General features: G+C 48.5%; 1 protein-coding gene across 22 annotated transcripts in view; it reads left to right on the top strand.

The window, feature by feature from the left end:
* The window catches only part of SMCO4 (single-pass membrane protein with coiled-coil domains 4), a 98204-nt gene that overhangs the window by 22614 nt on the left and 50613 nt on the right, over window positions 1-24977 (top strand). For 11 of the 22 annotated variants that reach the window (XR_010407022.1, XR_010407023.1, XM_064577139.1 and 8 more), the window contains one exon: window positions 16374-16449. The gene's annotated coding sequence lies outside the window, so the exon portion shown is untranslated. Of the gene's footprint in view, window positions 1-10433; window positions 10618-14073; window positions 14282-16373; window positions 16509-24977 lie in introns of those variants that run through there. The other 11 variants (XR_010407020.1, XR_010407021.1, XM_064577147.1 and 8 more) reach the window with 7 other exon arrangements.

Raw genomic sequence — 24977 nt, 5'->3', positions numbered from 1 at the left:
CCAAGGGTTGGGGGAAGGGAACATGGGGATCGACCGCCTAATGCTTTGAGTTTTCTTTTGGGGTGATGAAAATATCTTGGAACTAGGTAGAGGCAAGTGTACAGCATTTTGAATGTCCTAAATGCCCCTGAATTGAACGCTTTACCTTAAATGGTTAATTTATGTTATGTAAATTTTGCCTCAAGTAAAAAAAACTGTTTGGAGGGGCAGCCCACCTGGGTTCTTGCCAAGGGTGGGTTTTCTAGTGACACCACACAAGAGTGGTGCTCCAGTGAGGCCTTTAGCGGGGGCCTGACAAGGAGGCTCAGTCCTGTGGTCGCCGCTGCCCCAGCCCCCAGCTGCCAGCCCAGTGACCTGCTGGGATGGAGGCCCCGAGGGTTGCCTCCCCTCTCGGCCTCTTCCCTCTTCTGTAAAGCAGGCCTCACCTCACAGGATCACTACAAGAGTTAGGTAAGATAAGGGATAGAAAGTGCCTGGCACCCAGTAAGCACTTAATAGATATTAACTCTTCGTTAATTTAATTAACTTCAGACATGGGGTCTGAAGAGCAGTTTCGGGTCTGCTTTTGTGTCTCCTTCTGTGGAAGGAGAGAATGACGTGGACTCAGGGATAGATGCAAAATGCTGGAAGCAGAGAAATGAGAGTTGACTCAAGCCGTCTAGGTTTCGGTTCGACTTTTGAGCAAAGGAGGGGAAAAATCCCGTTTCCTGGATTCTTTTTAGGAGTCCCCATAACCCCATGCAGCCGGCGAAGCTGGTGAAGGCTCACCTCCACCAGCTAAACAGGGAATGTTTGTGAAGCACTTCGAAAAGCACCCGGCCAGCCCCACGTGAGTTGTAGCAGTCTTAGGGAGACAGCGCGGGGGCAGTACCCCCTGCCCACTTCCCTTCCTCGCCCCAGCTTCCTCAGACGTGAGCACTCGCTGGGCTGTGCCCGCCTCCAGTCTCTGCAGAGCATTGGGCCACTGGGTGCATCTTGGTAGGCCGAGGTTGGTGTTTCTGAGTCCTGCTTTCTTCCTCAGAAGGAGGGGCTGTAGTCATCCCTGGGCCGGGATGAACCTTCCAGCAGCGGACCTAAGGAGAGGCTCTCATCACTCAGCTGTAAGGGGTGGAGGGAACCGGGGAGGGCTAGTCCGACCTTCACCAATGAAGAGATGCAGTTTTCCGCTCTCCTAGCGTGAAACTGTGGCATGGAGATCTCTAATTTTAGGATATTACTCGATGGAAATGGGTACAGTGATCTCTCTCTAATTCTGTTCCCACTAAACATCTTTACCACACGATTAGCACCTTGTTATGTAGTGTTCTTTTCTGTTGTCCCTTCACAATGTAGTGGCCAAGTAATGGCAGCCCTGGTGTAGAAAGAAGAAAGAGCGTTGGGCTTGGGGTCTGAAGAGCTGTGGCTTGGCAGCGTGTGAACAGGATTTCTACTTAGTTTTCGTATTTCATCTGTTTAGCTCTCTTACTTCTTTTAGAACTGGCACCCCCCCCCGCCGCCCCTCCCCCCCCTCCCACCCCCCCCGCCCCTCCTGGAGAACTGCTTCTCTGCTCTCCACTCTTGGGGCCTGCCGAGTGTCCTTCCTGACGGGTCCCCTGTGCCGTCACTGGACCGTTGATTGACCTGACTAGGCCAATCAGGGCTCTCTCTGGGTTTTTTTTTTTTTTTTTGTAAAAGGGCAGAATTTATTTCGAGGCCCTGGGGGTCTCAGAGACTCCCAAGACAGTAATTGCAGCCATGTAATGGGATGTTAAAATGGGGCTTTTTCACAGAGCCCCCGGGACAGGGATATCCTATACCAAAGTGAACGCGAGGCAGCCTCCTCTGTGGAAAATACAAAGGAAAAGCTCAGAACTGGGTTTACCACTTTTGGACCCCTCAGCCAGATCAAAGATATTGGGGGGTGGGGTCAGACTGTGGAGAGGGGAGAGGATTTAATGGAGAGATGTCTTTGGAGAAGCTGCCATCTGTCCCTTTGTACCCGCCACCCAGCGTAGGGCTAAGGACGACAGAGAAGCCTAGTGGGTATCATCATTTCAAGCCCATCACCCAGAAGTTTGCAATTGGAGGCCCAAGAGCCTTTCTGTCTGAGGTGGTGAGGCCGAAACGGGGGTCTGGAACTCTGGTGGCCCTGGTTTCCTGTCTGGAGGAGAAAGCTGGCCTGCCAGAGGGCCTGAGGAAGCCGCAGGCAGAGAGAAGCAGAGAGAGGGACTGTGTTCATCTGGGAGCCCGCAGCTGCCCCACCACCCCTTCTGTGGTAAAGTTTCTCTTTGGCCGTGGCTCACTGGAGGTGCTTTGTTTAGTTGCTTATAACCAAGCGTCCCAATTAATAGAACTGTGGTCCTCAGCAACCACTGAGCTTCTCTTAAGAGGCTCATCTTCTTTCTCATGTACAATGGTAACAGTAATCAACTCACACTTACTGGAATGTTCAGATGAAATAACACACCTGTGAAAACTTTGGGGGGAATCATAACATAGGAGGCAGGGAAGCTGTGACAAGCTTTGTGATTATTTTATTAACTCTTTGACACTAATGACTTGATTGTTCTGAATGCTGTTTGTTTCTTCGTTTAGCTTAAACATTCTTTTAGAAACAAATGATGTCATTAGCCTGTTCAATTTTTTTTTTTTAAGATTTATTTATTTATTTGAGAGAGCACCAGCATGAGTGGGAGGGGCAGAGGGAGAAGGAAAGAGAGAATCTCAAGCAGACTCCATGCCCAGCATGGGGCTCGACCTCACGACCCTGAGATCATGACCCGAGCTGAAACCAAGAGTCAACTAACTTTACCACCCAGGTGCCCACATGTTCCTTTTTTTTAATCACAGAATTAAAACAACCTTGACCTGACTTAGCTATTCGTAAGCAAATGGGTCTTGATAAATTGGGGCCTTTTCAAGACTAAAAAAAGCTTTCTCCTGAGGTGAGCTCTAATTATGTCTTGCTGAGTACTGTGTATGGACTCCATATCAGATGGCTTGTTCCCTGCGCTTCCGTGCTAGAGAAACTTGTGCTGAAATTCTAGAGTGATTGCACATTTATTTGGCTTTGAAGCTAAGTAGCCTTGGGTTTGAATCCTCATGTTGCCACTTACTAGCCTATGTTGTTGCCTTTGAGCCTCAATCTTGTCATCTGTAAAATGGGAATAATAAACCCAACCCTGCAGATTGAGAATTATAGGAGATGATGTATTTAAAGTCCTTGGCCATGTCTTGCATGTGGTAGGTGCTGAATAAATGCAGCTATTACTATTAAAAATGATAGTTTTATTAACAGTTGCAACCGAAGGGGGTGGGACTAGAAAATATGAATCTGAATTTGGCATTTAATGACAAAATCAAATCATCAGGGAGGCATCCCCAGAAGGCCTAGAGCTGATGGAAAGAAGAGGCAAGAGAAGCGATGTAAAGAACTAAACATTTAGGGTGATCTTTGGAAGAAGCCAAATGATCAATACACATTATGCCTCCTTCTCCCTGTTTTATTTTTTCCTTTGTCTTCCTGATTCCATCCAAGACCCACTTTGTATTTCTGGTCATGATGGTGAAGATCCATGCCCATAGCACATTCCAGAGTTTAACATTTCCTTGAAGACTCACTTTCTCTGTGAACAGTTGGCTTTTTGCTGACCCACACCCTTCGGTGATCAGAATTCTCCTGGCAGAGTCTGCCTTCCCCCCCTCCCATTTTCTCCACCTTATCTTAGTTTCTTGCAATGTAGGTGGCCTTTTCGGGGATTTTATCACATGGAATCATGGGCATTCGTTCAGCAGATGTTTGTTGAACACCTACTACAGGCAGCGGGCCGGGCAGTGTGCTAGGGAGGCCTGGGGAGTAGAAAGATGGATGAGACACGGTGGTCCCTGCCGCGAGGTGGCTCGCTTAGTAGAGAAAACAGATGGGCAGATGGACTCTAATTAAATGTGATTAGTACTTTGTGTTGGTCAGATAAGGAAAGACATTTGGCAGGAGCCCCAAGTCCCCAAACCCCCCGTCAACCGCTGGCTGCTCTGATCGTGAAGCCTGCCCACCTCCCTGAGCACAGCTGGCGCAGATGCCTTCTTCATTAGCATCTGCAGTCCTGATGTGAAATTTCTCTGCCTGGGTCCCGCTCGGCGAAGTATTTCGGTGAGGGTTCCTTTGGCCACCCCCACCCGAACCCTCTTCCAGGCACAGAAAGTCTAGATGGAAAGAGAACGTCTAGACCCACAAGTCTGAGCTCTTCCTGTCCTCCCAGACTTACACCTGCACCCACCCAGGCTTCCCTGTCTCAGAAATGGCACCATCATCAACCCTGAGGCCTGAGAGCCCCTGTGCCACCTCCCTCTGTCTCACTCGTCTGTCTGAGCAGTCACCAAGTCCCCTTAGTTCTGTCTCCTCCTTCTCCACTGCCACCACCCCAGCCTGAGCCGCCAACTCTAACTGGGGCTCCTGACTCCAGTTACTGGTTACTGGGTTCTGAAAGTAATTTAGAGGTCTTTACCACCCAAGAAAGAAAGAAAGAAAGAGAGAGAGAGAGAGAGGAAGGAAGGAAGGAAGGAAGGAAAGAAGGAAGGAAGGAAAGAAGGAGGGAGGGAAGGAGGGGAAGGAGGGAAGGAAAGAGGAAGGAGGGAGGGAAGGAGGGAAATGGAAACCATTAGAGTGGAGTGCATGTGATAAGGTTGAGTTTTATTTTGTGAAACATGTATAGTCATAGGTGTACAGAAAAAGGTGACTAAAGTTGCTAAGGCTTTTACGTATGTTAACTAATTTATCCCCCACAACAGCCTGCGCAGGAGGCATCATTATTATTATTTCCTGTTTTTCAGATGAGGATACAGGCTCAGGGAAGTTGAGAAACTGGCCGACGGTCACAGAGAATGTCAGGGTTCCAGCCCAGGCTGGCCTGCCTTGCATAGCCTGTGTGTGTGTGTGCGTGTGTGTGTGTGTGTGGACTGGGTTGCAGAATAAAGTGTCTTTCTTATTCTGTAAGTTATGATAAAAAAGACATTGGAAAGTTTCTGTTTGACAGACATGTGTACTTTCACTCTGAGCTGCAGCTACAATAAATAACTTTTTATGATGCAAACTGGATGATGCTTCTCTCTGGCAGGGGCACATGCTCTTAGGAGAGAGCCAGTCTGTGTTCTCACAAGGCCTGTGCAGCCTGGTCCCTGCTGGCCTCTTGAGCCTTATAGCTCTTTCTCTCTCATGGGATTTGAGACCCCTGGGGCCTCTGCATGTCTTCACCTGACCTCTCGGACTCAGTCAGGCCCTTCATGACCTGCCCCCTTGCACCCTGGACTGCAAGTTCACAGCACTTATTACGTCCATAAAGAAACAGTTCTCATTCGCTACGTGTCTCTCTGGCACAGGGTCACCTAGGACTGGCTCACGTCCCCAGTCCCGAGGGCAGGATCTGGCATGTCAATTGGTGGATGCTTACTGGGTGTTCTATTAGCTATGGATGGTAGACAAAGACAGGGCTCTCATTTTTGGCTGCATTGAGTATATCTATCAAAATATTCCTTACTCTCTTTTTCCTGTCTAACCTTTCTAGAAATCATTTGTTTAATTGGCCATGTTTATTTCTGTAGAGGTTCAGAATCTTTTGAGTGGATTTTTTATTTGTTTAAGATTATCTTTTATTTTCTTTGAAGATTCTATTTATTTGAGAGAGAGAGTGCAAGAGAGCCCAAGCAGGGGGAGGGGCAGAGGGAGAAGCGGGCTCCCTGCTGAGCAGGGAGTCTGACCTGGGGCTTGATCCCAGGACCCCGGGGTCATGACTGGAGCCGGAGGCAGACGCTCAAGTGACTGAGCCACTCAGGTGCCCTAAGATTATCTTTTAATCTAGTGGATTCCCAGTGTTCTGTTCTAACTGGATGAAGAGCTGCGGGCGCATATCTGCGGGGTGGGCCCTCCAATCCCTGTGGGGATGGGCAGCGTGGTCTTGTGAAAGAGTTCTAGACCCCCGGGTCAAGAGATAGAGGCCTTGGCTATACCGCTTCTTGGCAGTTCAGCCATAGGACTGCATCCTGGTTCATAAAATGGGGGTGATGACAGCATACCCACTCCCAACCGGGCTGATCATGGTGGTCCGAGGAGAGAAACTGTGTGAAAGGTACATGACATAGCAGTGTTGGCTGTTCGGGAAGATGGTTTGGCTTTTTTCCTCCCTTCTTACGTGGATATCCTTGTGCTTGACAGTGTTCCTCTCTTATTGGTGAGACCCTGCAGGCTCAGTGGTATCAGACCCAGCCAAGATCAAGGGCAATTCTCTCATCTGTTGAATGAATGTAGCCTGGGCCACCGCCATTCAAATTCTTTCTCTGTGTTTCTATACTGGTGATTTTTTAAACCTTGATATTTGACCTTGGGGACTTTGTGGCTGAGATGAGTGCAATGGCAGCTCTGCATTCCGCTTTGGCCCTGATCATAACTACAGGGATAATAATTACAGCTTTGGTTGAGCGAGCATCTGCCCTATGCCTGATGTGTGCTCAGAGCGTCTGTGATGCGTTACTTCTCCTCTCACCCACTTCGGAAAGTAGGTGGCAGACTCCTCATTTTGCAGAAGAGGAAACTGAGGTCCACTGAGTTTAAGAAACTTGCCAAGATCTTCTAGTTGGAGTTCTGTATAGGACACCATTCTCATTTTAGTTACAACTACCCTATTACCTTCCCCCCCACACCCCTTAATTTAGTAGTGACTGTAAGCTCCTTGAGGGCAATTTTGACTAGCTGTGTTTTGTCTGTTTTCTATGGTCTGTGCTCTGGATTGGTGTAACCCAGGTTTTCCTGGGTGAGCCACTTGCTCGAGAGGCGTGGTTGTCTAGGCCAGCCTTTCCATCCCTGTGGCGGGCGCTGCAGGGCTCTGTTTGGCTCTGGGGTGCTTCCTGCCCCATCTGTTCCTGCCCCCCTGTGGTGGAGTGCACACTCCAGAAAGAGGAGCTGATTTCCCCTCTTGGCTACTTCTTTTTATGTCTCGGTGCTTCTGTTTGTCTTCTCTGGGCTGCATTCATTTCCCCCTCTTTACTACTACAGTTTATTGCTCTTTGCTGGCTCCTTTATTTTCTAAACTTGCCTGAAATGCATCTTGATTTTGGCATCTTTAGATGTTTAGAGCCTTGCACTTTGTTACCGATGATTTCCCTCATTTTGCGGAATTCCATTTGGTTGCAAGTCTGTTTTGCAAGACTCTGCTTCTTTCCTTTCCATCATTAAATTTTGATATTTTTCTGTTTCTGCTTTCTTACAGAAACTTGTCTTTCACTTTTTAGATTGTCGGCATGGACCTTCAATGTGCTACAGTTTGACTTCCCATCAGACTGACTTGTTTTTGGAATTGTGTGTTCATGGAGTAGAGGGACCCTTTACAGTGTCTCTGCTGTTTCTAGAAGGCAAATCTGTCCAGATCATTTTGGTATTCTACACTGTTCACTGGCTCTTGTAAGATCAGCTCGGAGCACCTCATCACTGTGTGGGACACCCTACGTGTCCTTCCCTGCCTCTCTTCACCCGCACCCCACTCGCCACGCTTCCCTGCTCCCCATAAACAAGACCAGCAGTTCTCAAACTTTTTGTTTCAGAATGCCTTTATAAATTCTTTTTTTAAAGATTTTATTTATTTACTTGAGAGAGAGAGTGAGAGAGAGCACAGAGGGAGAGAGAGAGATCACAGAGGGGGAGAGGGAGAGGCAGGCTCCCCGCTGAGCAGGGAGCCCGATGTGGGACTCGATCCCAGGACCCTGAGATCATGACAGGAGCCGAAGGCAGACCCTTAACCAACTGAGCCACCCAGGCGCCTTGCCTTTAAAAATTCTTAAAAATTAATGAGTTCCCCAGAGAACTTCCAATTATGTGGATCATATCTAGCAATCTTTACTATATTTGAAATTGAAATGGAAAAGGTTTAAAAATACTTATTAAAGTAGTTTACCTATAGCAGTAGTAAACCTATTACTTATAACATAAATAACATTTTTAATGAAAAATAACAATTTCTAAGATACAAACACTTAATGGGAAGAGTGACATTGTTTCACATTTGTCCAGATCTCTTTGATGTCTGCTTTCACTGCAGACAGATGGATTCTCATAAATGCTTCTGCATTCGTTCTGTTGCAATATGTTGCATTGGTTGAACTGTATGAAGACAGTACAGCCTTACACAGATATGTAGTTGGAGAAGGGTGGAGTATTTTAATAACCTTTTCAGTTAATTGTGGGTAGTCTTTGAAACTACAACAGAGCTTGAGAAGTGGTAGTTTTTTTTTTTTTTTTTTTTAAGATTATTTATTTGACAGAGCAAGAGCGAGAGCGCACAAACAGGGGGAGCAGCAGAGGAAGTGGGAGAAGCAGGCTTCCCGCTGAGCAAGGAGCCCGATGCAGGGCTCGATCCCAGGACCCTGGGATCACGACCTGAACCGAAGGCAGATGCTTAACCCACTGAGCCCCCAAGGTGCCCCCAAGTGGTAGTTTTCTAAAGGTTTGTTGTAAACGAGAATCTGAAACCTCATCAATGGACTTTTCGTACTTTGTTCCATTAAAATCTATTGGTCCACCTTGCACTTTGGAAGGATCTTTTATGCATTTTGAAACATCACACATGAGCCATTTGGAAAAGAGCACTACCCCTAATGTTACTACCCCTCTCATCTGAAAAGTCCAAGAATATTGGGATGCTCCACAGCTCATGGTGGCTAATGCAGGTTTTTCAAAATTTATGTTTTTGCTTGAAAGCTCATTTTTTTTTTTTAGCAACAAATAACAGTTTTTCTTGACATCACCAGCTTACTTTATTCATTTTTGAGAAAATTTCCACAAATACCCGAGTCGGAATAACCCACAGTTTTTCTGTCATTCTTCCAAGTAGAAATGGTGTTGCATGAAGAGGAGCGGCTAATGCAGCTCGAGGCTGCGTCGCCCAAGTGCTGTTCCTTCCCGACCATCACACTGCGGCTGGCAGCGGAAGTGCTTAATGAGAGCTTCAGGTTTTGTCAGAGGGGATATTAAAAAGATGTGTACTTGGGACACCTGCGTGGCTCTCTAGTTAAGCGTCTGCCTTCGGCTCAGGTCATAGTCCCAGGGTCCTGGATCGAGCCCCGCATTGGGCTCCCTGCTCAGTGGGGAGCCTGCTTCTCCCTCCCCCTCTGACCCTCCCCCTGCTCATGTTCTCTCTCTCTCTCTCTCTCTCACACTTGCTCTCTCAAATAAATAAAATCTAAAAAAAAAAAAAAAATTAAAAAGATGTGTACTTAAGGGTTGATATGTGATGTAATGAATATTTTTTACTGCATCAAGGACGTTCTTAGGTGAAATTGACTTTTTTTTTAAATGGTGAGTGCATGGCCTTGGGGAATACAGTGACAACTAATACAGTCACATGCCACTCCTCGATTCTCACGAAGGCACCAGCAATGTTCCCCTGCGTTGCCTTTGCACCGTCCCTGCATCCGTCAACACAGGTGAAGGTAGCTTTGACCTTGCGGTAGCCACCGAGAGGGTCTGGGACCCTACTCTGAAAACAACATTGTCTTCCTTTATCCACACACACTGGACTCTTGCTTCGCACGTGCCGGGAACACTTGTCCTCACCAGCTCCCCCTCCTCGTGTGCCAGTGTGTATACACACATACATACATACGCAGGGGCTTTTACGTATAGTGGTTTTACTGATCATATGTTCTCAGATCTCTTCCAGTGGACTGTGAGCCAGGTTTCATGTTTGTCTTGGTGGCATATAGCGCCTAAGGACTGTACCTATTAAATGCTAACTTGTTCAGTGTTGGCTCTTTTCATCGTAATCATACCATTATTGCAAGGGCGTAATACATGTTTTTTGAACCAATGAGGAGTTTGGGTTAGCATTTTTCCGGAATTTCCTTAGAACACTGGTTGTCCGTGATGTCAGTAAGTGTTAAGCAGGAGGGGCATCTGTGCTTAACTAGATTTGGAGATGTTCAGCAGGTTTTGAATGGAAGATCCTTCACCATATAATGTGCATTAGGAATCTTGAAGGGGGGTGGGAGGCTGTAGAACGTGGTATTTCCCAAGTTGAATGGCATGGGAACCTCCTTTTCTTGGTATATCTCATAGAATTAGGTTTTTTGGGATCTCGCTTGGGATACAGTTGTGTAGCCTGGCTTTTCCACTTTTACAGATGAGGAAACATTACCTGTGTTCATTTGTGCATGGATTTATATCTCAGATATTTTATGAGTCCCTCCTAAGGTAGGTGCTAGTAGATTTAAGCAGGCAATGCAAGCAAAAAAAAAAAAAAAAAAAAAGATTTGGAGAAAATGCTAATAAACCACTTGTATAGAGTAGATGGTCAAGTGGGAGATTCAAGTATGCATCAGCTGATCACCTGAAACTACAAGTGTTATATCAGTGGTATGTAAGAAGGTACACAGTGCTAAACCATTTGCTTTCTGTTTTTCCCAATTTCAAGGCTCTGCCTGGTCTGTTTAGGTATTCCTCGCAACACTTTGTCACTACCTGTGATCCAAACGACTGATGAAGATCATTAAGCTGTGGGTGATTTGCCCAATCACTTCATCTGAGAGGGTAGTGTGTCAGAGATAAGATCTTTCAGAATGTGAGCCAACCTCCGCTTAGTGCTTCGCACATAGTAGGTGTGTGTCTGTATCGATTGGCTGAGCAAAGAATGAATAAAAGTGTGCTCTGAAAAATCTGAGGCTAAAGCACAAACCACACTGTGGTCTCATCAGCCCAGTGCCCGAACTTGCTGCACTGTACAGGGTGGGCTGAATAAAGCCTAATAACTCGCTTTTCACGCCCCCACTGCTCCGACCTGGTTCATTCTGGAGGGGACCGGTGATCTTCCCTTCTCTTCCACTCAAAACAAAACACACAACACACCCTACCTTCTGTTTTGATCCAGTAGCGCCCATACATGGGCGAGGGCAATGTCAGTACACTCTACATGAATATATTTCATCAAAGGACATGATGTCGCTATGGTAAAATTGGCCTTTGGGCTTCTGCCGGCCTGTACAGATGACGGTGGGAGGGTTTTGTATCAGAATAGCCTTGGAGTCAGGACTTCGCTAAGAAGATTAACCTAGAGTTCAATTTGATGTTTCATTCTGTGAAGTCACCTACAGAGAAATCAAACATTTACATGTTTGTTAACCAGTGCTTTTGGTTCTTGGCACGTGGCCCGCACCGCTTTGGGCTGGATGAGCTCTGGGAGTGTGCAGACATCTCCCTTTGCCCCTCTCCCCGCACCCCCTCATCTGGATAGACAGGCAGGAAAACATTACCAGCTCCAATTATCCTTTTGTTTTAAAGCCTGAAACTTTTTCAGCCACATCATGTTCCTGCCAGAGTCTGAAAATTAATAGGCTTTAGAGAATCCGAGGGTTGAGTGGAGTCACTTTGAGAACGGCATGCATCTGGATGCCTGATTTTTCAGGTGTTGCTCTGAGACTGAATTCAGAAATCTTCTCAGGGAGTTTTGGCCCTCTTGATTTCTAATTTTTGTGATTGAGTTAGAGTTGTGGGAATATCATGAGTTGCTAATTTTTTAAAAAATAATTTTCTTCCCTTTGTAAAAGTAACTCACACTAATTGTAGAAACCTGGAAAAATATCAAAAGGCATAATGCCGAAAATTACCCATCATTCTAGTACTCAGAGATAATCACTACAAACCATTTTGTTGTATTTGCATGCATTGTTGTACGCATAATTAAGATCATTGTGGGTGGCGCCTGGGTGGCTCAGTCGTTGGGCGTCTGCCTTCAGCTCAGGTCATGATCCCAGGGTCCTGGGATCGAGCCCCACATCGGGCTCCCTACTCTGCGGAAGCCTGCTTCTCCCTCTCCCACTCCCCCTGCTTGTGTTCCCTCTCTCCCTGCCTCTCTCTCTGTCAAATAACTAAATAAAATCTTAAAACAAACAAACGAAAAAACCCCAAAAAGATCATTGTGTGTAAATTTCGATTTCTACTTTTCCTATTTCGCACAAGAATATTTTGCACTGACAGCAATGCTGCAGCATAGGGGCTTATGTTAGTTTCCGGGGCTGCTGTAACAAATTTCCGCACATGGGGAGGCTTAAAACAACAGAAACGGATTTTCTCACCGTTCTGGAGACCGGAAGTTCCAGTCAAGGTATAGGCAGGGCTGTGCTTTCTCTGGAGGCTCTAGGGAGAAGCCACCCCTTATCCCCTCCTAGCTTCCAGGGGCTGCTAGCCTTCCTTTACATGCGGCCTCATCTCTCCCATATCTGCCTCTGTTCTTACAAGCGTGCGCGTGCGCATAATCTCTGCCTCTCTCACGAGGACACAGGTGAGGCCTCTGGGGTGCACCCAGATAATCAAGGATCTCTCTTCATCTTAAAATTTTTATCTTTTTTTTTTTAAGTTTTGTTTAAGAGTTATTTATTTATTTGAGAGAGCATACGCCTGCGCAGGGGACAAGAGCAGAGAGTCTTAAGCGGACTCTGCGCTGAGCATGGAGCCCCCTGCGGGCCTTGATCTCACCTCCCTGAGAGCATGACCTGAGCCGAAACCAAGAGTCGGACGCGTAGCCAGCTGCACCACTCAGGCGCTCTAGAGATGCTTATCTTAATCACATCTGCAGAGACCCACTCTCTGTATAAGGTAACACGGACAGGCCCCAGGGTTGGGTCATGATGTCTTTGGGGCCGGTTTTTAGCCTGCCACTGGGCTGAAGAGCGTGGAATTTGGAGCCAGGCTGGGTGGGTTCAAACCCCAGTGCTGTCTCCTACTAGCAGGATGACTTGGGGCAAGTGTCTTAACTCTTGCTGCCTCCATTTTCTGATCTGTAAAGTGGGAATAATAAGCTTAGGATAGTGCCTGGCCCGTGTAAGGATTAGCTGTTATTTTGTAATTGTTATTTTCATTAAAAATCCTTTGTAAAGTGTCATTATAATGGCTGCATAAAACCGTATTTGTGGATATACCATAATTTATCACATCATTTCCTTTTGTTGGCTTTTAAGTTTATTTCCAATTTTTTATCTCATGGATAACACTGCTGTGGATACCTTTGAGCATTAAGTTTTGTCCCCACTTATGATTCATTCTCTAATACAGGGTTCTGAAAATGGAATTACAATGTCAAAGGGTATGTACGATGTAAGCTACTTAATAAGAATTTGCCAAATTGCTTTCCAGAGAGATTGTGCCTGTTATATAACTCCTACTAGTAGCTGACTGATGAGAGTGCCCGTTTTACTGTGGCCATACCTGCATTGAGTGTTATTATTTTAAACATTCTCAGCTACTTTTGACATCATCTGCCCTTTAAGGCTGACATGTAACATAGCAAAGCAACTCAACATAGTGATTCCTTCAGAAAGGTGTATTCTCACAAGGCAAGAAAATTTCAAGTGAAATGATATCCTTGATTTGTCCAGTCTCCAAGTGCTTTCTCCATTTTGTTATGAAGTCTGAGTGTTTTTGAGGTTACAGGGAGGGGTACTGGAGAGAGGACATGTGAGTGGCAGGACAGTGCTAGGTATATAAGGATTTTAGTAAAACAGTCTTACTTCTGTTCTCAAACTCAGACGTTGAAAACTCTGAGCATTGAAAATTCTGAAAACACTTGAACAGAAAACAGATCAATTTAACTACTTTACAACCAAGGCTACTTGAGGGATAGAAGGATGGGGTGGGTGGGGGCGGCGCCTGCATTGCTTGCCAAAGAAGGTGGGAGACCAGCTTGGGACAGGCTGAGGGAAAGTCTGCACCTGTTCTTTGTACCCCTACCACCTGTTAACCTTTCCTTTCCTGGGGGGTGCCCATTGCAATCTGATCTTGTCCAGCCCAGGCTCCAGGGCTGCAGAGGTAAAGCAGGGGTCCTAGCTGCGTGAAAGACGGGGTAGTGGTCCTTTTCCCCCCAGTGGTGCTCTGATATGGATGTACAGTGCATACCAGGTACAACTGGTCACACAAAAATTGGGCAATATCCGTATCAGTTATCATGGGCTAAATGGTTGCCCCAAAGACGTGTCCCAATAATGTTACCTTATTTAGAGAAAGGGTCTTTTAGATGTGATTAAGATAAGGATTTTGATGTGAGATCATCTTGGATTATCCAGGTGAGCCTTCAGTGCCATCACAAGTGTCCTTAGAGAGGAAGAGGGAGATGTCACATGCACAGAGAAGGCAGTGAAGTGGAGGAGAGATGTGGCCACAAGCCAAGGAGTGCCGATAGCTGGAAAAGGCAAGGCGCACCTTCTCCAGAGCCTCTGCAGGGATCATGGCCCCTGCCTACACTATGATTTCAGGCTTCTGGACCCGAGAACTGTGAGAGAATAGATTTGTGTTGTTTTGTGCCATGTAGCTTGTGATAATTTGTTATGGCAGCTACAGGAGACTCACATATGCTTCATTGGACAAGACCGTTCTGCTGATCGCGTGTGTGCTGGGCTGTGTGGCAATCCTTTGTGCTATAACAGCTTCTCCGTTTCTCTTAATTTCTGTGCTTATCTTGTTGTGACCAGCAGTGACGAATTGGGTGGATGACCACCTTTGAGTACCAGTGGTCTAGTCTCCCTTATTTTATGGATGAGGAGACCGAGGCCCAGAGCGGAGGCAGTAGGACTGACATTAGAGCAGGTGCCTCTGCTGCTCAGAGTGGAGAGACAGGAGGTGGTACCAGCCTCTTGGGGACCAGGCCTAGAGTGAGCAGACTGGAGCGCTGCCCTTCAGCCTGTCCTGCAGGTCAGCTGGTGTCCCTGGGGCTATTCTGTGACCTGCTGAGTGAAAGCCCGTGGAGCACAGGGCTGCTTAGAAGGCCCAGAAGCCGGGGAATCTTGTAAAGCCTGATAGCCAACAGCAGCAGGCAAGGGATCCTGTTAAGGCTGAAGGTCCTGGCTTGCTCTTGACTTCATTTCCAGCTGACTGCTTCGGTCTCTGTGGTTTGGGTCATACTTTCCCTCTGCAGCCCAATTTTAACTTTCTACATTTTCTGAGTGGTAATTATCTCTTAGAGGATATGGGATTCGATGACAATCATCTTGACTCTTATGCTGCTGGAATAAAGCCCATCCAGCTTCATTCGGCATTCAGGGCTCCTGAAGAACCTTCCCTTTCCATCCCTGCCTCTTGCCCCTCCCTTTCACACACCTTTATCTCTGAACTTCACCAAAATCATGGCTCCCTAGTAGGGGGGGATTGAAGAGGTTAGTTCCGTGAAGCCCTACAGTGGGTGAGTTCATGGTTGACCAACTCAAGAACCAATGGAAAAATATGGCAAGAGGATGGTAGGCATACATCTCTGAAGCTCTCAGGAAAAAAAAAAGTGTATATTTACTAAAATAGACCCTAAAAGCAGCATAAATAGCCTTGTCAGTCACTAGTATGTCAGCTAAGTCATCTGGTCTACCACCCAGCCCAAGATGAGCCACCAGATGACTGTAGCCACATATGTCAACCAGGCAAGACCAGAGAAAAACCACCTGGCTGAGCCCAGCGCTAATTGTTGACCCACCAAACCATGAATAAATAAAATGTTTATTGTTTTAGACAGAAAAAAAAACCCTACAGTAAATCAATCTTCAAATTATTACACTTCTTATTTTACTGGAGATGGGCAGTATATAGTTAATTATTCCCTGTTTGCTATAGATACTTTTCAGAGTCTCCTACCTTTGTATTTTCAATGAAATTCTTATTTGCTTTGTTTTGTTATGGATAATGCCCGTGTGAAGAGCCCCTTCCCTCCAATATCTGGGCCTCCATCTTAATGTCTAATACTGTTGGGATTTTAGGAATTACCTGTTGGGTCTACCCTCTGGGTCTTACACATCCTCCTATCCTTGTCTCTCAGATGTTATGGGACAGTCGTTGAGAGCCCCGGGTCACTTTCTCCCATCTTCTTTCATTTTTCCCAAGGCTTTGTTCCGGAAGCCTCTCTTTCTTCACCCTCTACTTCTGCTCTTTTCTAGTCCCAACCCTGGATCTCTTATTAAGTCAGTGACTCTTGGTTGCAAGGAACCACAGTGCTCTCAGACCAGCTCACTTAGCAGAGGGTTTGTTGTAGGAATCTCAGGAATGCAGGGAGCAAAGCTTGACCAGTCTACTGGGAAGTGGAGCGGGAAGGCCCCTTAATTCAGGGGCTGTACAGTGCATGGTCCTGCTCACCTCCTCTGTGTGCATGTGTGTGTCTTTCTCTGAATAAGGGCCCACCACTGCTTCCCTAAGTTTGCCCGTCTTAATCCTCAAATGAGGGAGGTTCGGAGGGAGGCACTGTCCATCTCCAAGCTAACCAGTTTGGGGAGGGAAGCCATGGGACTGCCCGCTCAGCATGGACTGGGGGGAGTGTCCCCAAAAAAGGGGTCTGGGGAGGGGTAGTTCCCCAAAACCTATTACACCTCTTATTCTGATTTCTCAACAGGAGTAACTCAAGTCACCTTTACTGGAAATCAGTTGGCTGAAGTACTGAAACTGCAGTTCTTGAAGTTGAAGAAAAGGTAAACGGAAGTAAATTTGTACCTACTAAAATTTCTTCAAAGGGAAGCCAGTGTTTGAGGTGAGATTACCGTTCCTGGCATTCCTCAAACATGCCCAGTCCTGTATGTACTCTTTTCCCCTCCTCTCTGCCTGGCCAGGTTCCTGTTGATCCCTGAAGGTCTTTACTTCCCTGGAAATCAAGCCTTTTATATATTTGTTTTTTTAAAGATTTATTTAGAGAGTGTGAGGGGTGGGGGGCAGAAGTAGGATGACTCCCCGCTGAGTGCGGAGCCAGACCCAGGGCTCGGCTCCATCTCATGACCCTGAGACTGTTGCAGGGTTCTTGTCTCACAGGCAAAAGGGTGAAGTGAAGTGAAAGTTGATTAAGTGAAGGTGAGAACAGAAAGGAAAGGAAAGGAGCTCTCTAGAGTGAGAGGGGTCCCGAACGGGTTGCCACTGAGGACTTTTATGGTGGGTCTTTTATAGAAGACTGACAAGGGAACTTGGTAAATATTTTGTCTAAAACATTTAAGACAAACAAGGTAGATTTGTAAATATTAGGAAAATATCTCGTCTATATTTAGAACAAACAAGGCAGATTTGTTAATGTTCCCTTCTCTCTGGTTAATATCTTGTCTATAACATTTCTCCACATCTGGGATTTCTGTGAGCCTGGTTACATGGCCCTCTACCTGTCTGTCCCTCCCTGGCCTTGCCTGTCCCTCACTCAAGACTATGACTTGAGCCGAAATCAAGAGTTGGAGGCTTCACTGACTGAGCCACCCAGCTGTCCTGGAAATCCAGCCTTTTTATTCCCTCCTGGCCGATAGTGACTTTTCCTGCTTTGGAACCCCCGTAATACTATCTCCTTCTCACTGACATGTATCGTAATGAGCTTGACATGATGCCCCACCCCCGGTCGTTCTTCTGCCAAGGCTCCTTCTCTGTGAACCTTCCCTCGTCACCATCATGGTATTTCCACCCTTGATTATAGTTGCCTGTTTATATGTTTTCCATAATAAGCTCCTCTAGGGCATATCTGAATGTGCCTGGATGCCCCATAAACATGTATTGGATGAACAGAGCATCAGTCTTCCCCACTAGACAGTCAGCTCCTGTATGAGTTCACTTTGTCTTTCTAGCACTCCGCCATTTACTATCATTCTCAGATCGATTTTGGTCTTTAAGCATTCATCAGAAATTGCCGATCTCTGGATGTCCTTTGTATTTGGGCTGTTGGTGAAATGAAGCTAATAGCAAGGCTTTTCTATCTGACTTTTATTTTTTTATGGGCAATATGGGCCCATGTTAAGAGCAATAATCCAGCAACTGAAAGGGAAGGGAGGTGACAGGCAAGTCAGAACAGCAGTGACTGGGAGCGTGGCCTCCCCGTGGCCGGAGTTGAATGGGGGTTGTGGGAAGTGGGGTTTTGGGTTGTGGGAGGTGGGGTTTTGGTCACACTGTGGTTGTGGCCTCTCCTGTCTGCTGGACGGCAGACCCCCTTCTCCATCCATCTGCATGATCTTCTGAGCTGCTCCAGTCAACAGACCCCTGCGTCTTCACCCACCTCCCTACTCCAAACCTTTTTGCTTTTGAGAAAAGGTTCCTTTTCTCAAACTGTGTACTGCACTGCTAAATATCCCAAAGAAGTTTCTTACTGATCTTCCCAGTTTCGTTGGTCACCATCCACTGAGAGTCCCTGTTGTAACCTTTCCTACCTCCCAGTAACCAGTAGGTGTCTCTTACCTTTGCATTTTGTCCACCTTTGCAGGATGCTTCTACACACATCACCAGCTTGTGTTCTCCTGCCAATCCTAGAAAACAGGCAGTCAGGCTCAGAGCAATTAGAGGTCTTACTTGAGGTCATGTCACCAGCGTGAATGGAGTCCAGCTTTTCTCTCCCCCACACCATCTTGGTCCTTCTCCTTGGAAGCCACTGCTGCCATCACAAAACCTGGGGCCCTGTCTCCTGCCCACCCCCTATGTTCCCTCCAGAGAGAGGACCCTTGACCTTAACCTTCTGTTAAGAGATGCAGCCTGGGGGCACCTGGGTGGCTCAGTCGGTTAAGTGTCTGCCTTCAGCTCAGGTCATGATCTCAGGGACCTGGTGATAAGGGAAATCTGTGTTCTAAGGTGGCCAACCAAGCCAGCGAGGAATCCCAGTCCCAGCCCCAGGGCCGTTCCGGGTTTTCCCTCCTGCCCCGCCTGCCGCCCCCGGAGAGTGCCACATATACGGAAGTAAAAGTGTATAAGTTATCCCCTTTGTTTGTGCTGGGGCCTCAGACCTTTGGAGACCACTCTCCTCTGAGCCCACTGGCATTAAATTAACTTCCTATCCTCCAAGATCTCCGACTGCTGCTAGTTCTTCTGTCGGGCCATCCAGTCCAGGTTCCGTAACATTTGGTTCCCTGACTGGGAAACCCAGCCGCGCTGGCCCATTGTTGCCACCGTTTTGGGGGCAACAGCGGGGTGGTGACGGAACGAGGGACTGCCTAATTTTCAGCAGTCTCCCGCCCCGGTCACCTCGGGCCGGCCGTGCTCCGCTGTTCCCGCCAGACTCGAGGAGACTTGGCAGGTGAGGACCTGGTCCCGACTTCAGATTCCGGTAAGGCCTGGGGTCCTAGGACGCAGACAGGCCCACCCCCACTGGGGTGGAAGGGGAGCCTGATCACCTCCCAGAGACCTCTTAGAGGTCTCACAGGTAGGGATTCCCAGGGAGGGAACGTAATAACTTCTGGAGTGAATGTGTGAGTGAATGTGCAGTCCGACCTGGCTTGCTCAAGCGGACTGATTCTGTGACTCTACGGGTGGGCACCCTTAAGGTCCCCAGAAGCCTACAGAGTCTGAGTGGGTCCATCTGCGATTCTGTGGTGAATGGCATACAGTCTGGCGGCATCGGAATAATTTCCAATCGTAAGTCACAACACTGAGACCGCTACAGCTAAGCCTCACCTAAGCTCCTTTGGGACACGGCCAGATGGGCATCTGATTGGTCTCCTCACCTCAGGAGACCCCCCCTCCCCCCACTTTGTCTGTCTCTGCGCCACCGCACACGGGGACATCACCATGGGGTCAGGGCAGAGTAAACCTATGGTTCTAGAGACCATGGTCAAAAATTTCAAGAAGGGGTTTTCAGGAGACTATGGAGTCAGGATGAACCCCGGCAAGTTGAGAACCCTATGTGAATTGGAATGGCCCACCTTGATGTCGGGTGTCCTTCAGAAGGGACATTGGATGTCCCAATGATTCATCGAGTATGGCAAGTTGTAACAGGAGAACCAGGACACCCTGACCGGGTTTCCGTACATTGACTCCTGGCTAGGAAATGCCCAGACCCTTCCCCGCTGGGTGTGATTCACTTGCAATAGGCGGGGACAAGCCAGGGTCTTAATCGCCTCATCAAAGCGACCTAAAGAAGATCAGCAAAAGCCCCAGTCTCCACAAGTCCTAGCAGGAGATCCTGAGGACGAACCGATCCTGCCCCCACTGTACGCACCCCCAAGACCATCTACACCTGGCCCTTCAGCTCCAGGCACTCCACCACCATTGGTTTCACCGGCGCCCCCAGGCCCAGAGGATCCACTTTCTCCAGGACCAGCAGCCAGGTTGCGCCCCAGGCCAGGCTCAAGTGCCCTCCAAGTGCCAGTATGAGAGACACGGGAACCCAAGAGGCACGACGAAGATGGGACGGTCCAACCTGGCCGTTCTATGATGTTATTATCAGCCCTTCTCCACCACCGACCTCCTCAACTGGAAACATAACACTCCATCCTACTCTGAAAAACCACAGGCCGTGGTAGACCTCATGGAATCCCTCTTCCAGACTCATCGGCCAACCTGGGAAGATTGCCAACAGTTACTCCACACCCTGTTTAACACACAAGAGAGGAGGAGAATAATGACAGGAGCACAGCAATACCTAGAAGAGCATGCACCAGCGGGAGTCATCGACCCTGCTGCCTGGGCTAATACGGCCACACCCGAGGAGCACCCAGCATGGGACTTTACCACGGATGAGGGACAGGCCCACATCTGCCGATACCAGGAGGCCCTTCTCCAGGGAATCCAGGCAGGAGCTAAGAAACCCATGAACATGACTAAAGTATCCTCGGTCACTCAACAATCAGGGGAGCCCCCCGGGGACTACTACGAGAGATTATGTAAAGTCTACAGGATATACACTCCATTTGACCCTGAGGCACAGGAAAGCCAACAGATGGTAAACACCTCCTTCGTGGCTCAGGCCATCCCAGACATTAGAAGAAAACTTCAGAAACTAGAGGGTTTCACCAGGATGAACATCACCCAACTAATAGACATTGCCAATAAGGTCTACATGAACAGGGAGGTCACAGCCGAATGGGGAGCCGATAAAAAGATGAAAAAGAAAGTCAGCCTCCTGGCCACCGCCCTGAAAGAAAAGGATGACACCAAGATGGGGAGACCCCAACCACCAAAAGGGGGGAACCCAGAACCCCCTTGGCAAGGGATCAATGTGCCTACTGTAAGGAGAAAGGGCATTGGAAAAACAAATGTCCCAACCAGGGAAAGGCTCAGAAGCCCAGCCGCTACAAGGAAGAACCCCGAGAGGAGGACCTCATAGGCCTTGCGGGAACAGACTCAGACTGAGGGGAACCGGGCTCTTTCCTCCTTGGCCCCCATGAGCCCACGGTCAGAATGAAAGTAGGGGACCAACAAGTGACTTTTATGGTTGATACTGGGGCCGAGCACTCTATTGTCACCTCCCCAGTGGCCCCTTTCAGCAAAAGGACTGCGACCATCCTTGGGGCCACCGGGACTTGGACGATACAGCAGCCCTTTTGCCAGGCTCGTCAGTGCGAACTTGGGGGCCACAAGGTCCGACATGAATTCCTTTATCTGCCTGATTGCCCCATCCCTCTTCTGGGCTGAGACATACTCTCCAAGCTTGGGGCTCAGATAACTTTTGAGACCACTGGATACACTAGCCTCTGATTGAACCCAAGTCCAGAGGAGACGGGGTCTCTGGTACTAGCAATTACCACACCAAGGGAAGAAGAATGGAGGCTATTCTGTACCCAGGCCCAACTGACCAGCCCGCCAGAGTTCAGACTCGCCTTCCTTTCAGTATGGGCCGAAAACAACCCACCTGGACTAGCCCGGAATTGGGCCCCTATAATTGTTGAACTGATCCCAGTAGCCCAACCTCAGAGGCAAAGGCAATACCCCCTTCTACAAGAAGTTAAGATCAGCATCCAAGAACATCTGACCAAACTCAAAGAAATAGGTATTTTAGTCGAGTGCCAGTCAGCCTGGAATACCCCACTCCTGCCAGTCAAGAAGCCAGGAGGGGGATACCGACCAGTTCAAGACCTGTGGGCCATCAACAAGGTGACCATTTCTCTGCACCCAGTGGTCCCGAATCCATACACCCTCCTCGGCCAAATCCCAGGGTCGGCCAGATGGTTCACTTGCCTAGATTTGAAGGATGCCTTCTTCTGCTTCTGCTTAGCTCCCCAGAGCCAGCCACTGTTTGCCTTTGAATGGACTGAACCTGATACAGGGCACCAGATGCAACTGACCTGGACGTGCCTCCCGCAGGGGTTTAAAAACTCACCAACACTCTTCGGGGAAGGGCTGGCCGCAGACCTCGCCAGCTTCCCAAGAGAGGCCACACGATGCACCCTCCTCCAGTATGTGGATGACCTCCTCCTCGCCAGTGACACACAAGAAGACTGCACAAAAGGCACAAAGGCCCTCCTACAGCTCCTGGCAGACTCGGGATACCGAGCCTCATGGAAGAAGGCACAAATCTGCCAAACACAGGTCCGATACCTTGGTTTTCTCCTCACTCAAGGGCCAGAGAGGGAAAGGGTCATCATCTCCCTGCCACAGCCCCAGACAAAAAGGGGCCTATGAGAATTCCTGGGGGCTGCAGGATTCTGCCGTATCGGGATCCCTGAGTTCTCAGCAATAGCAGGACCCCTTTATGATCTCTTAGGGGAACGATTGAGAACTCCCTGTCTGGACTGAGGAAGCAGAAGCCTCTTTCACAGAGATAAAGACCTCCCTGGGGCGGGCTCCAGCCCTGGGCCTACCAGATGTAGAAAAACCCTTCAATGTCTTTGTGCATGAAAAGGAAAAAATAGCGCTCGAGGTACTCACCCAGACTGCTGGGCGCTGGCAACAGCCAGTTGCATATCTGTCAAAGAAGCTTGACCCCGTGGTAACAGGATGGCCGCCGTGCCTCAGGGCGCTGGCAGCCACAGTCCTACTCATCAAGGAGGCGGACAAAATTACCCTGGGGCAAGAACTTATGTCAAGGTCCCTCATGCAGTTGTGTCCCTCATGAACGCATAGGGACACCGCTTCATTTCCAACTCTCGGCTAGCACAATACCAAGGGTTCCTCTGTGAAAACCTGCGGGTCACCCTTGAAACAGTAAGGACATTAAATCCAGCAAACTTTCTCCCCATGGAAGAGGGGGAACCAGACCATGACTGCTCCGAGGTGACTGATGAAGTCTACGCGAGCTGTCCAGATCTGTGGGATCAAGCCATAAAGAATCCAGAGCTCACGCTGTTCAGCGATGGCAGCAGTTACCTGCAAGAGGGTGCCCAAAAAGTGGGTTATGCAATAACCACAACCACTGAAGTCCTAGAAGCTAAGGCATTACCAGCTGGCTGGTCAGCACAATAGGCTGAACTATATGCCTTAGTCCGAGCCCTCACCCTCGGTGAAGGCAAGCGAGTCAACATCTACACTGACTCTCGGCACGCCTTTGTTACTGTAGATATACATGGGGCCATCTACAAGGAAAGGGGCCTCCTAACTGCAGCAGGAAAAGCTATCAAGAACAAGGAGCAGATAGTGAGACTCCTCGAAGCCGTCTGGCTTCCAAAGGAAGTAGCAATCCTGCACTGTAAGGGGCACCAGAAAGGAGACGACCCCATAGCGCGGGGAAATCGTCTGGCAGATGAGGCAGCCAAGACCGCAGCCAGTGAGGACATGGACAGAACCCCTTCCCTCACCATGGCCCTAACACCCCCAGAAGAAGTCCCTCCACCCAGTTACACTAAAAAGGAAAAGGGATGGGCATGGCAGAGGGAGCCACCCTGACTGAAAAGGGACGGTGGATGATGCCCGATGGGCACATCTTTGTTCCAACAGCAACTGGAGGGCATCTAGTCAAGGAATGCCACCGACTCACTCATCTGGGAAAAACTGCATTAGAGGCCCTTCTAAAGAAGCACTACTGCATCAGTCAGCTGCCGGCACTGTGCCGAGCAACGAGTGAACGATACACAACATGAGCTAAAAATAATGCTCGGTCTGCACCTCGGCCCCCTCCAGGTGTCCAGAGGATGGGAGCAACCCCCTTCGAAGATCTAGAGTAGACTTCACAGATGTGCAGCCGAGCAGGGGCTTCAGATATCTCCTAGTAATAGTATGCACATACTCTGGGTGGGTTCAAGCCTTCCCGACTAGGACGGAGCAAAGCCTGGTAAGTAGCTGAAGTCCTCTTGCGGGAGATCGTGCCCTGGTTCGGCCTGCCATTAACAATCCATAGTGACAACGGACCCGCATTTGTGGCAGACATTGGACAGGTCTTGACCAAATCTCTCAACATCACTTGGAGACTCCACACCACTTACTGGCCCCAAAGTTCAGGGAAAGTAGAGCAAATGAATCACACCCTCAAGGGAACCTTAGCAAAGTTTTGTCAGGAGACTAACCTTCCATGGCCGGATCTGCTACCCCTAGCTCTCCTGTGTGCTCGCTGCACACCTGGGACACTAGATTTCTCCCCTTTTGAATTAATATATGGACGGCCTCCCCCATGCTTGGGGAGCCTTCCAGGAAACTTACATCAGGTTGGAGATAAAGAAATAAAGAATGAAGGGGGGGAAATTGGAGGGGGAGATGAACCATGAGAGACTATGGACTCTGAGAAACAGGCTGAGGGTTCTAGAGGGGAGGGGGTGGGGGGATGGGTTAGCCTGGTGATGGGTATTAAAGAGGGCACGTACTGAATAGAGCACTGGGTGTCATACGCAAACAATGAATCATGGAACACTACATCAAAAACTAATGATGCACTGTATGCTGATTAACATAACATAATAATTAAAAAAAAAACTCTAAAAAAAAAAAAGAAATAAAGGAGCAGCTTCAGGCCCTGCGGGCCACCCTAAATAAATTACAAAAGTGCACCATTGAGAGGGCCCCAATCTCCTTAGGGTCTCAGGTACACTCCTTCCAGACAGGGGACTCAGTTTGGGTGAAAGATTGGAAGAAAGACCCCCTCAAACCGCAGTGGACAGGGCCCCACACTGTTGTTCTACCACCCCTACTGCCCTCAAGGTCTCAGGTGTCACCCCGTGGGTCCACCACTCCAGAGTGAAGAGAGCTCATCATTCAGACAAGGAGCCGCACCAGTGGAGAGTCCAGCCAGACCTCACGAACCCGCTCCGGCTTCGCCTTCAACGAGACCCCACCGACTGATGGACACCTGCTCACCGTGGTCCCTAGCTCTCATCGGCGTGATTTTCCTCTTCTTGGGAGTCCG

This window comes from Mirounga angustirostris, unplaced genomic scaffold, assembly GCF_029215605.1.
Source record: "Mirounga angustirostris isolate CCGP_5_RB_7025 unplaced genomic scaffold, mMirAng1.0.hap1 SCAF_13, whole genome shotgun sequence".
NCBI lineage: Eukaryota > Metazoa > Chordata > Mammalia > Carnivora > Phocidae > Mirounga > Mirounga angustirostris.
The sequence above is the reverse complement of the archived record's forward strand: the minus strand, read 5'-3'. Positions and strand labels throughout refer to the sequence as shown.